The sequence below is a fragment of the Struthio camelus genome, chromosome 4 (genome assembly GCF_040807025.1).
Source record: "Struthio camelus isolate bStrCam1 chromosome 4, bStrCam1.hap1, whole genome shotgun sequence".
NCBI lineage: Eukaryota > Metazoa > Chordata > Aves > Struthioniformes > Struthionidae > Struthio > Struthio camelus.
In genome coordinates, this window is record NC_090945.1 from 5,485,365 (window position 1) to 5,497,354 (window position 11,990).

The 11,990-nt window shown below is 41.0% G+C and overlaps 1 protein-coding gene across 4 annotated transcripts in view; it reads right to left on the reverse strand.

The window, feature by feature from the left end:
* SLC20A2 (solute carrier family 20 member 2) overlaps positions 1 to 11,972 on the reverse strand; it is a 58,546-nt gene extending 46,574 nt beyond the window's left edge. The window contains exons 1-2 of one of the 4 annotated variants that reach the window (XM_068941156.1): positions 11,884 to 11,948; positions 8,944 to 8,996 (exon numbers count right to left, since the gene is read on the reverse strand). The gene's annotated coding sequence lies outside the window, so the exon portion shown is untranslated. Of the gene's footprint in view, positions 1 to 8,943; positions 8,997 to 11,377; positions 11,612 to 11,883 lie in introns of those variants that run through there. The other 3 variants (XM_068941157.1, XM_068941155.1, XM_068941160.1) reach the window with 3 other exon arrangements.
* Between the last annotated feature and the right edge of the window lie 18 nt (positions 11,973 to 11,990).

Genomic DNA, 11,990 nt, shown 5'->3' on the forward strand with positions numbered 1-11,990 from the left:
AGAATTTAGATCATATTGTTCACTAATACACATTCAATTCTGGGATACACTGGTATCACTAATATAACATCAAATTCAGGCATGTAGAATAACTTTTGTATCTATTTTAAAACATAACTGTCAGTTACTAATACATTTAAAATAAGAAAAAAAATTACAAATTGTCCCATTGACTAATCTACTAATCCTGAGTTTTATTTTGCCTGAGATTCTCTAAGGTTTATTGAGAAAACATAAAGAGAATTTAATTACACAAACTCAGAGGCCCAGTTCTCCATCGAGGAAGCTTCCTAGAAGAACATGCAAAAACCCACGTTGCAAGTGCCTCATAGGTTGATCTAAGCAAGTCAAACACCATGAATGTAATAATATGGGGAGAAACACTAGGTGAGCGATAGAGTCAGCGATAGTAAGAAGAAAAGAAAAATGTTCAGATTGACTTGTTCCAGTCAACAACAGTAACTAAAGTTTATTAATTTCAGTTTCAGCAACTAAAAATCCATGAAAACATTTTTATATTATACAGACAATACTATCCCATATTTAATCTTCTATTAAGGTAATTATATAGTGCAGGATTTTCTCACAGTCATTGTGATTTACTTAGCAATTAGTACAATAATACCTATTTTAAAATACGACTATAACTAAATGCAAATAGCTTTTTATCTAACCATATGGCTGTTCAGTTATATGGAAATACCTAAGCAAAGAGACCGAAAAAATAACCCAGTGTTAAAATATAACTGTTATAAAAATAGCTGGACACACTGTCAGTCGCTGTCTCTCAACTGTTCCCTTTATATCCACTCTAAAACTATTTCCAACTCACTAATCACATCTATTCGGAAGAAAGTAAAATTATATGATCACAAAATATTCTCATTAGAAAAACAGTCCTTTAACAACTGCTTGCCCTCTTCCATCTAATTATATACTCTTAAAGGCCAAATATTCAGTCAGAATGCAGAAATAACTATAGCCTTTAATAAGGATAAAACACCAGATAAGACTTCATATGAAAAGCAAAGATGCTCTTTGCCTTGATCAGGAACACTGTTCAATATAGAAAATTATATTAGATTTTAAAAATTTTAATACATAAATGCCAAAGTCTTAGTGACTCTGTACCAGCAACTTCTTACAAATAAGTCTGTTTACAAGATCATAACATGCTGGATAACATGGCTAGTATTTTCTTGGAGATACTTCACATAATAGCCAAGATGTTCAAAACAAGTACCTTTTTCAAAAGCTTTCTCCCTCAAATCAATACTAATGGGAGCTAAGTAATCTGCACTTAAAACCTCACAGCCCTGCCAAAAAAAGGTTACCCTCTGGAATGCTTTGGTGACCAACAGTCAATTTCAAAAAATTGAACTGATTAATAGTCGATCGTGACCTCTGTCTAAGGATAGCATAGAAACAATACATTATAAGATTACTCTAATCAGAGGGATAGCTTTTTTTTTTTCTTTTACCTGTGCACCTATCACACTTTTTATGCAAAGGTTGTTTATTAAATGCAAGAAAAGCCCCTGATTTGCTGTTTTGTTACTGTCATGGTCTGATCTTCTCCAAATTCAATGTAAGTTACCGTAAAAAAACAAAATTGATTTCAAGTACAAAGCAGCAGCTATCTAATCCACAAATAAAAACTACAGTGATGTTATGCTCTTCCTAAAACAAGCTTGAAGTCACGATTATATTAAAGACACAGATATGAGGGGATTTTTCAACTTCCAAACAGATAATGCAAACAAGGTATTACAATCCAAGGGTGCAGGTAAATGAATAAGCAAGCCAACTATGTGACGTTTGTGCAGCGTCCTCTCAAATCCTGCAATCCCTTCTAGAAAGTCTGGGTCTACATCTCCCTCTTCTTTACTCATGTTCTTCTCACATGGCTTGGTCTCAGAAACTTTCCATGCCTGTAACGGAAACTTGAGCCAACTTCTTAAATGTATGATTTCTTCATCTCGACTCATCATCCACTTCTGTTTCTGAGAAGCTCCTCATCATGACACCTGTATCTCAAGAAGCAAAACAGGAAACATCACAGGCATGAAGCAAGGAAAGATGAATAATAATATGCCTCTGTGTCTTTAATAAAATCCCAACTTTCATTCAAGTTCCTTTTAGGAAATACAGTTCCTTTCTCAAAGCCAAAGTCTCGCCAAACTAGGTATGTAAATACCTAGTGTCAGAGTTGGGTTAACCAATGAAATCGCCTAACCTGAGCGTTGTTCTTAATGTGACGAGCGCCAAGAAATCCCGTACTAGATAGCCTTACGTACTGTCATCAGGTGCCATGTCTGCCGAACTAGTCTGCAGAAGCCAGTTCAACTAAAAGAAGCTGCTGACCCATCCACTAACTTATCCACCACTGACTACAATGGAAGTTATCTTTATCTACTTATTTGTCCAAATAAGTAAAGTTCTAGCTTGGGGTGGAGGGGAACAGCCTAAGGGTTTCCCCCGTGTAACAGGTCCCCGGTGTAACAGTCTGCTTCATTTCAAAGGATTTACTCTTATCCAAAACCTGGGACCAATGGGACACGAAACCAGCAGCAGCACCGTTCTCATGCCAACAACATAAAAGGTACTGGGATGACTCATCTGCACAATGGGGACACAGCCATCTTGCAGCCAAACAAGCAGCCCAAACCACACGTCGGCTGGATGATTTTGCCCACATGCTAAACAAGGGGGCGCAAGAGGAACCATCTCTGCAGCATCCTTAGTCATGACGCCTTCAGGGCAGATAGGCAGGCACCAAACCCATTCTGCAAGCTGATTCACCCTGAGACAGAAGCAAAGCAGTTTTACTTCTTCCTGTTAGGGTTAAGGCCACCTTTAAATAAACAGTATCACTGAAAGACTCTGCTTCTTATCAGCTATCATCTAAAATTCTGAGATTCCACCTCCCACTCGAAACCTTCCTTTCTTCCTTAAAACTACTTGACGGGCCACACTTTGCTCATAAAGACAGCATATCTGTCCCTTGTTGACTCCTCCTAGTGAAACTGAAGTCATTTCCCTTTCCTTATACTAGCAACAAGGGATAGCTGGAGGGACAGGCTCCCATCTGAACACAAAAAGACTAACTAACTAGACAGAGAAGTATTTGCTGAGCAGGGATTATTAAAGAAAAAATACATATTCCCTCAATTCTGAACTCTTTCAGAAGTTCTTACCCTCAAATTCACTTACAATGCAAGCAATCCTGAAAGTCCATCTCTCAGTAATCATGCCTGCTATTGAGAAACATGCAATTTCCTACTCAGGAAAGACACGCATCATGTTTTTCAAGAGTTTAGAGTACAAAAGTAGAGACAGCCACACCTGCCATGTCACCAGGACACTCATAATGTGTCCAGAAAGCCATCCAATCATTTTACACCAGAGCGATCCTTAACTTTTCTTAGGACGATCACTACATATAAGAAATAGAAACGAATGTCATTGTTTCATAACCATCTGAACTCCATATTATTTCTGAGCACCAGAAATGAACTGGTGACAATTATTTCAATTAATTATTGACATCTTTACCCACTAATCAGATGTCTGCACTCAGTATATATACAACATAGATTACAAGACTTCCAGATACCCACTGCTGCATACAGAGAGAGAACTGCAGAAAAAGATTAGTAATTGCAGTTGAACTCAAATGTCAAGAAGATCAGATGCTGCCTGTCACATGGATGCCCAAACCAATGGAGGAATTTTCAGTTTTCTTTTGAAGAGACAATTTGCTAGCAGGCTGATACTTCTAACTTTGATCTTCACAACAGCCAACACTGGCAGAATTTTGTAACTCAATAATAAAACAAGAGAACTTCCTGGACTGTTAACTCAACTTATCATATTTTGGCAACTAAGCCTTCCCTCACACCTTGGGGAAAGTCTTAAGATTAGACAGTACATGTTTTAAAGGCAGATGTGCCTCAATTATTCAGTGTAACTGTGGTATGTATTTTATTAATCTCTTTGAGAGAACAAACATTCCACAACAACTTCCTTGAAAGGTTAATTTTTATCCTCGTTTCCCAAGGAAACAGCAGTTAACAATCAGACTGATTTTTCTGTGCACTGAATCTTTTAAATTTCAACCAACTCCGATAGAGAAGGATAGAGATTTCACAGGTACACCAATCCTACAATGGATCTGCACAACAAACAACCAAGGCAGCCCCTTGAGCAACCTGCCTGGTCCGTAAACATCTGGGCGACAGCATGTTTTTATTAATACACCCAGGAACTAAGAAGTACTGCTAGGCTGCTCAGGCAGCATGCTGTTGGGAAAAGGGGGGGAAGATGATGTGCTGTTGTGCTGATGGAAAAAAAGAAGGGAACATACTTAAGGTATTGACTAAAACCCGTAAAGTGGCAGGAAACTCGTCTTCGCTAATTTGGCTGCTCACACAGCTACTTTCTTCCTAAGGAGCAATACAGTGATGTCTCTTATGTGTCTGTCACAGGTTCCATCTTTACATTGGCTGCTACTGAGGTGCTGACAGGCAGCTCTCTGGTTTCTTTAATTAAAAGGCAGTTGGTCAAAAGTTGTCATTTTTCACTAAAGATGCTGGAAAAGTAGACACGCGTTGTAGCACAGGCTGCTTCAGAAACACCACGCAAAAAAAGAAAATCGCCTCTCCATCCTACCTTACCTAGACAGGAAACGTTAAGAACTGCCAGGACAGGTCGGATTTCTGGTCCATCTGTTCCAGAATTGTGCCTCCTGTGATCGGGACCAGATGGTTCAGAAGGTGTAATAACTTGGGTAGTGAACAATGATGTAATTCACTCAAAGGGGAAACTCCTTCCTGACCTCATCAATTAGCATGAAGGTTTATATCCCTAATTTACCTTTAATTCTATTTACTGCAACTCTGGATGTTCTCATTATAAATATAAATGTCCAGCTCTGCTTGGAATCTGACTAAACTTTTGGCCTCAATAATATCACGTGGCATAATTATGCCAAATTTCAAATGTACTCCTTTGCAATTTCATTTAACATCCTTTTGTTCTCGTACTATGGGAACTGGCACGGCTATTAACCACATCTCTTCCCTCTTCTAGGGCTCTAGCCAGTTTGCACCATAAGCTACAATGCCATACTGTGCTCTGTTACTGAGCAGGAACACAATCTGAGAACCTTTAAAACAACAGCGAAACAATTCCTCACAGTTATCCAGTAATATTTCTATAACCTGAATTCCTGGGGTCTGCTGGAAGTTCGCAACTCCATCAAAATTTCACCAGACTCTACCCACTTCCAGATCTTCCAGCTCACTTTCTGATCTTCCCATGGAAGAGCTGCCACCCTTCCAAGCAAAGTGTTTTGCCAAGCATTGTGCTCTCAGCATCCCCCAGAGATTGATAGATTTAATTTAAAAAAAAAACAGACAAGAAGCATACCATGCTGGGCTTTTCAAGGTCACACAGGAACCTCTCCCTCTGAGCAAAGAATTCCCCTCCCGTCTCCATGTCTGAATAAAGAATAACGGTGTCCAACTGAGCAAAACCGATCCTACTTTGCTCTTGGCCAGTGTTCACGTGGGCTGCAGGTTCCTCTGCGCAAGAAACGTAGCCTATGTTGTTACTTATGGAGGAGCTCCTGAAGCATTCCTCATGATTATGTCAAGCATTTAGTAAAGGTTCAGTGCAACTAGTCACCGCCATTTTTGCTCACACGCTTGCAAGAGGCATCGAGGTAGAATGCCACACCTTCATTCAACAAATGTGTGGTGAAAAAAGAAATTACAGCCATGTATACGAGCAGTAGACTAAAAAATGAGACTATTAAAGCAAACCTGAGGTTCTAGATCCTCTCAGCTCGCAAAACAGTCCCCCTTTCAATAACTATTGGGGGCTGCATTTTTTTCTCCCGGCCCTGGAGCTAAATCTTAGGATCCTAGGCCACAGATTCTAATTTCCCGAGGCTTTAGGAGAGAAAGAGTAGGCCTGGTTGATATCTTATGGGAAGATGTCACTGGCCCTCCAAAGAGACAACAGAATTTGTACAGCATCTATGAGAAACACCACATAGTTGTCAGTGTTTTATCACAAGTGTTTTGATCATGGGTTTGGAACTGGTGAATTATGGCAGGAGAATACTTCTTTGCCTCAAATGAGTAGAAATTACAACATGTTCTCCCTCTTTAGCAGGATCTTCAGGCAAGGAACCGGTCAAGAGAAAAATTCTGTCACAAACTACGGTCCTCAAACAAACGGAACTCCTCAACATTAACAGAACAGGTACCGGCATCACTTTGCCAACTGCCAGCTCATGAAGTAATGCAACTCCATGTGGTTTTTCTCCTTGTGTCCATTATATATTGATTGGAGTAAATAAAATCACAGATCCCACAGTGGCAGTTAAATTACCCCATCATCTACTTCTCAACGACCTCCCCATGCTGCTTAATAGTTACATAGCAGTATTAAGAATCCTTTTCCAGAGCAGTGATCTTAAAACTTTCTTTATAAAGGCCATACACTCTTTCCCATTCTTCTCTCTCACATCTGTAAGGAAGACATACAAAATCCAGCCAATAATCAGTAATGGACCCAGTACTTCTACAACGCTCTTGGGCAACCAACTCAAACAGTGGCCCAAGCCACAAGTTTTAGAGTACTGCCATACCAATCTTTCAAGAACCTCTGATCAGCCATCGAGTGGTTTGCGTTTGGCATTTGCTGAGGTTGAAAGAGAAGACAGTAATAACAGAGAACAATTCTCCCATCAGCAGTGGCAAAAATAATCTTAAGAGCCTAAAGTGCAACACTTCCACTGCTTTCAGGTCATTACTGAATTTAAAGTGAAAAAGACGTGGTATTTGCTGATTGTCACACACAAAAATAGGGGGTGAAGAAGTATTTTAATGAACACAGCAAAGGTATCTTTGGCTGCTAAAATTCTCAATCTATTGTGCTAAAAATAGCACATTTAAATAAATGTGCAATGCAAGTAGTACATACTTTTCCTCTGGCCAGTTACGCATCATGTGACCAGTTATTTATTAGAGCTAAGAACAACAATTATTCCAAGTCTTATCTGACTGTAGAGTTGGATCTGTTTAGCAATGGCATGACCAATGCAAGATGAGTCACAGTTTATCAGAGAAGTGAGGGAGAGTTTCTATAAACAATAGCTGCTGCTATTTAACAAAATGATCGTGAAGACAAGAAATACAATGTAGAAAGCCTGAGATTGCTTCTCCCCTTCCAGCCTTCCCTCTCAAAAGAAAAAAGGGTTTTCTCTTTAGTCAGTCCAGTCTTTCTTTTCTGTTACAGTACAAAGAAGCTAGATGCCTTAAACTATCACTCCCAATCCAATCCACCAATCAAAGCTACAGATAATAACCTTACTTTTTTCCTTCGAACTTTGTATCAATCAATAAAAAAGTTCTCTAAGTTCTGCTCTGTTTTCACAATTGGTGTCATATAAGTTAGCTCTAATATCGCTCAGGAGAGCGCACACCGCTATCTGAGCAACAGTAAAATAGAGTAGTTCAAATATACTTAGTACTCTATGCTGGGTAAAGTTCATCGCAGCTGTTCTATTCACAGAAAGACATCTGAGAAAAGTGCCATAAATAACAAGATCACATGGATTCTCCCATTGCACAACCAACACACATCTTTCCTGTTCAGGAATTTATACTTCCCACCCTATGCTGTCAGTCAAAAGCATATTACAAGCTATGTTTTCAGGATGATCCAGATGATATTTTGGTAGGTAACACAGCCCTCCTGCTGGCCGAGTCTTTTTAAAATACTCTTTCTATTCTATTACAAAAACAGAAAATGTTTGCAGAACCTCGTCCGAACTGCAGTCTTCATCAGCAGTCAGCTATAGATCCACATGTGCCTTATGCACATCAGAGATGTCTAAGACCAGTTCAACATGTGCAAGTCTGACAGCCTGGCAGAAGCTTAAAGGAACTACTCTTGCGCAGATTCAGGATCTAAGTTTTTATTCATACGTACAAATATTCTCTGACTCCAAGTTCAACAAATCCCTAATTTGAGCAGTCCCTTTTATTATTTTTAATTCATTCCAATGTTATACTAAAATTAAACCCAGTTCTCCTAACCATCTCATTTATAGGCCTCTGCAAGGGGAGAATCACTTTTCAAAGCAGTGTCTAGCTACAACTCAGAAAGACACCATGCAGCTGTTTTACAAAAATGACATTTTTTTCCCTTTTTTTGGAGTTTTGTCACAAGTTGCCTTTGAGGGCTTGGTTCAGAAATTCCAAATTCAGTTTATTGTTTTTTCTCATTGAGAACTAACTCCTTTTAGCAATTCTGTTAATCTTGGAGTTTGGAGGTATTTTTCTTAAAGTAACGCCCAGGGTTCAGATATTCCATAAAAAGATCAGGAATTATTTTCATTAAAGTAACACCCAAAGTTTAGACATTCCATACAAAACCAAGCAGAGCACTTTCATTCTTAAAAAGGTTCTTAGCCCTTTCATTGAAAATACAGATTTCATGGAGACAACTGAGCACCAAAGAGTTTTATCAGCACTTTTCCTTTTTTCAAAGCATTTAAAAAACAAAAACAAAAAAACACAACTATTTAGCTAGGATTTTTCCTGCCTAAAAGAGATGAGCCTTTTGCTCTTCGCACAGTGTTCTTTTCCTCCCTACTTATCTACTGTTGAGGAAAAAGTAGCACCAATCTCCACTCCCCTACTTCACATTTCTCATTAGACATTTGTGCTGGCTTTGGGGTGTTCTGTCAGGAGTGACAACACACATTGAATACCTACGTTCACATTCAATATCTGCCTCTTAACCGGGACAGAGTCCCATTGACTTAGGTGAGAACAATTTCTGACAGAGCTTGTTAGACTATAAAAAAATTTCTTCCTCAACTCTTATACCACAGCAGAAATGGGGCTGCAAAGTAAAGGATCTTACCTCCATTCTCAGGAGCCTGAGGCACTGAACCGTCTGCTCCTCCAGTGGCAGCCCTGTCTCGAGGATAAGATGAAGTGCTGCATTTTCATTTGAGTGACTATGTTAATAAATTAGGTTACATCACCCCGATTCCTTACCATGACTAAAACACAGTTTAAGTGTTCAGAGGGGAAAGGGAATGCCTTTTGATCAGGACTTCCAATTCTGAGTGTAAGCATTTGTGACTGCAGAGTGCACTATGTCAGTAAGCCTTCTCCAAACACTATTGCTCTGAAGGCGTAACAGGCCAAAGACATCACGGAATTAATAACTTGTTTTCCAACGAGAGGCTTCTTCCCAATTGAAGAAGGCAAGCAGTTCCAATTTTCAAACTCTTCAATGTAGAAATCAGGGCCAGGTCAAAATCTTTCCCTTCCTCTGGAAGGGAGGTTAAGCGATGACAGACCCACCTTTCTCTCTGTAGCATATGTAATTTCAGCTTGCCCAATAGCAATGGCACTCCTGAGTTCAGGAGGACTTTAAAAGGAATCATTATGCTCACGGAAATAAGCCAACATGAATAACTGCCCAGGTAACAGGGAAACATTCCTGAGCCCTGTGCTGTCACCAGGCTTTCGGCCAATCCTGCTTAATCATATACGCAAAACTCAAATTACAGAAGGACTCATAACAGCTTAGAATATTCCCAATGAACAGTTTCGCACTGCAGGGAAGAAGCTGCTTTGCAAATCATCCTAGGACGAAAGCATTAGGATGTCTTTCCCATTTTCAGAGCTTCTACTATTGTCAGCGGTACAAATCAAACAGCAGTTTCTGCTATGGCTCTTGCAACGAATCAGGCAGTTTTTGAAGTGAAGTTTGAGAGAAGGTTTAGTACCATTTCAGCATCACACTGCTGAAATTCGTTAACTGCTAGGGCCATGTTACTGCAGCAGCTGTTACAGGCTGTGTTCTCATCTGGTCTAAGCTGGCTCAGGACGACTCAGCTATCTGGGCATGTAACACTGACTGGAGTGAAACTTAGAAGTGATCATGGCACAGGGAAAGATATTTTCACTACAAGATCTTCAGGTTACAGGGCCTGTGATATCTTGAGCTTTAAACACAGTTATGCTCATAACACATGCGTTTATGATCTTCTAGAGCCTTGTCAGGGAACGCACAAAGCTCTGTTGGAAAGCTTTGATCTTCTCTGCAACACTGAGTAAAACCTAGCCAGCTACATTTTAGTTATGAGCCCCAAGATGACTTTTCCACTACTTAACGGAAGATTACAACTTTCATGTAAGATCATAGAGTCATGATTGCAAACCCATTTGAAGACTACATTTACAAAATACTGACTGTTCCGCAGCTCCCATGGATGCAACAACCTGGTCAGATTGTCAAGTGTACAACTTACAACTGAGAGCAACTGGTTAAGGCTTTTAATGTACCTTGCAGATAGATGCAGAGTTTTAAGCATAATAAATAACGTCACTTAACCTAGCTCTTGTTTTTAGCTTTTAACTCCGTATTCTCAAACTTTTTTAAAGACAGCCACTAAGAGCTATGGTGCACTGGTCCTTGCCTTTGGTTGTCTGTTAACTGCTAATACAGCTTAAACATTTGCAGCCACCACTCCAGAACAACAATTTGTTTTAGCTAAATAAAACCAGGCAACTGATTTTAAAGCCTTCCCGTAAATGCTTTGTGTGATAGGTCACGTTTAAATCTACGGATCAAAATAGCTTAGCAGCTATTTAAATAGTATCAGGCAAGCTAAAAAAAATAAAAAATAAAAGAAAGAAAGATTTGCCCCTGTACAGCATTCTCTAAAATAAGCATGGCTGAAGAAAACTTTGGCACATTTTTTAAAGGTCACAAGCTTACCCCATCCAAGACATCTAGTAACTCAGTACGAACAAAGTTCCATGAAAGCGATGATGAGAATCGGTTCCTGTACATGCTTACCAGCCTGACTGATATGGATTAACGCCAAAAAAAAAAAAAAAAAAAAAAAAAGAGTTTTGTGTCTCTACGCTGCATGCCTTTGCTTCTGGGAACAATCTTTTACCATGATGAACGAAAGTACTGTTTTCTATATTCAATAAGGTGAATTAACAGGTAAACGCCACTGCAGAAACCTCGGAAGCAAAATATTAAGAGCTGTGCCCTGATTGTACTACGTCTTTAAAATTCACCTTCTGCCCCAAAGTATAATTCTTTGTAAAACTGTAGAAAACCCTCAACAAAACGGTGAGTAATTTTGCTGGGACAGAATTAAAGATCCACTTGAGTCAGAGAAACAAATCACCACCTGCCTTTCATTCATCGTTCGAGCAACACCCTTCTCCAGCCGGAGCAAATGTAAAACAGGTACCCTGAGAAGCTTTTGCTTTTCTTGCCTCACCTTAAAATTTATAGTCTTTGACAAAGAAGCTTGTATCAGTACCTTTGGTCCACGAACACCAAAGCAAAGCTGCAAGCTGCTCTAGATTTTTAAGCACTTCCTATTGCTTCCAGCTCAGCTGAGTGGAAAACCGTAAAATTATTAGCTACAGACAGAAAGACACTTCGGGTGAGTAGATCGGAAACGCTCAGAGGTGTCTCCGCTGGAATACGCGGGGGCACATCAGGCTGCCGGATGCGTCACGTACAGGGGTTCACCTCGCAGCTGCGGGGCGGGCGGGCAGGCGGGGGGGGGCAGCGCCGCAGGGCCCCCGCGGGACACCCGCCGGCAGAACCGGGATGCGCCCCCCCTCCCTCTCTCCCTCCCCACCCCGCCGCGCGACCTCGCCCCCCGCCCGCCAACGGCCCGCGCCAACGGTCGCCGCGCGCGCACGGCCCGCGCCACCCCCCCTTCCCCCCCGCCGTCGCCGCCGCCTTTCCCCCGAGCCCGCACCGCCGGGGGAGGCGCGAAGGCGGAGCGCCCCCCCGCGCGCGCCCGCCCCCACTCACCGCCCGGCGGGCGCCCTCCGAGCAACAGCAGCAGCAACAGCAGCAGGAGGAGCCGGCGCGGCCCGGAAGCGGAAGCCGCGGCAGGAAGTGAGGTTAGGGCGCCGCGC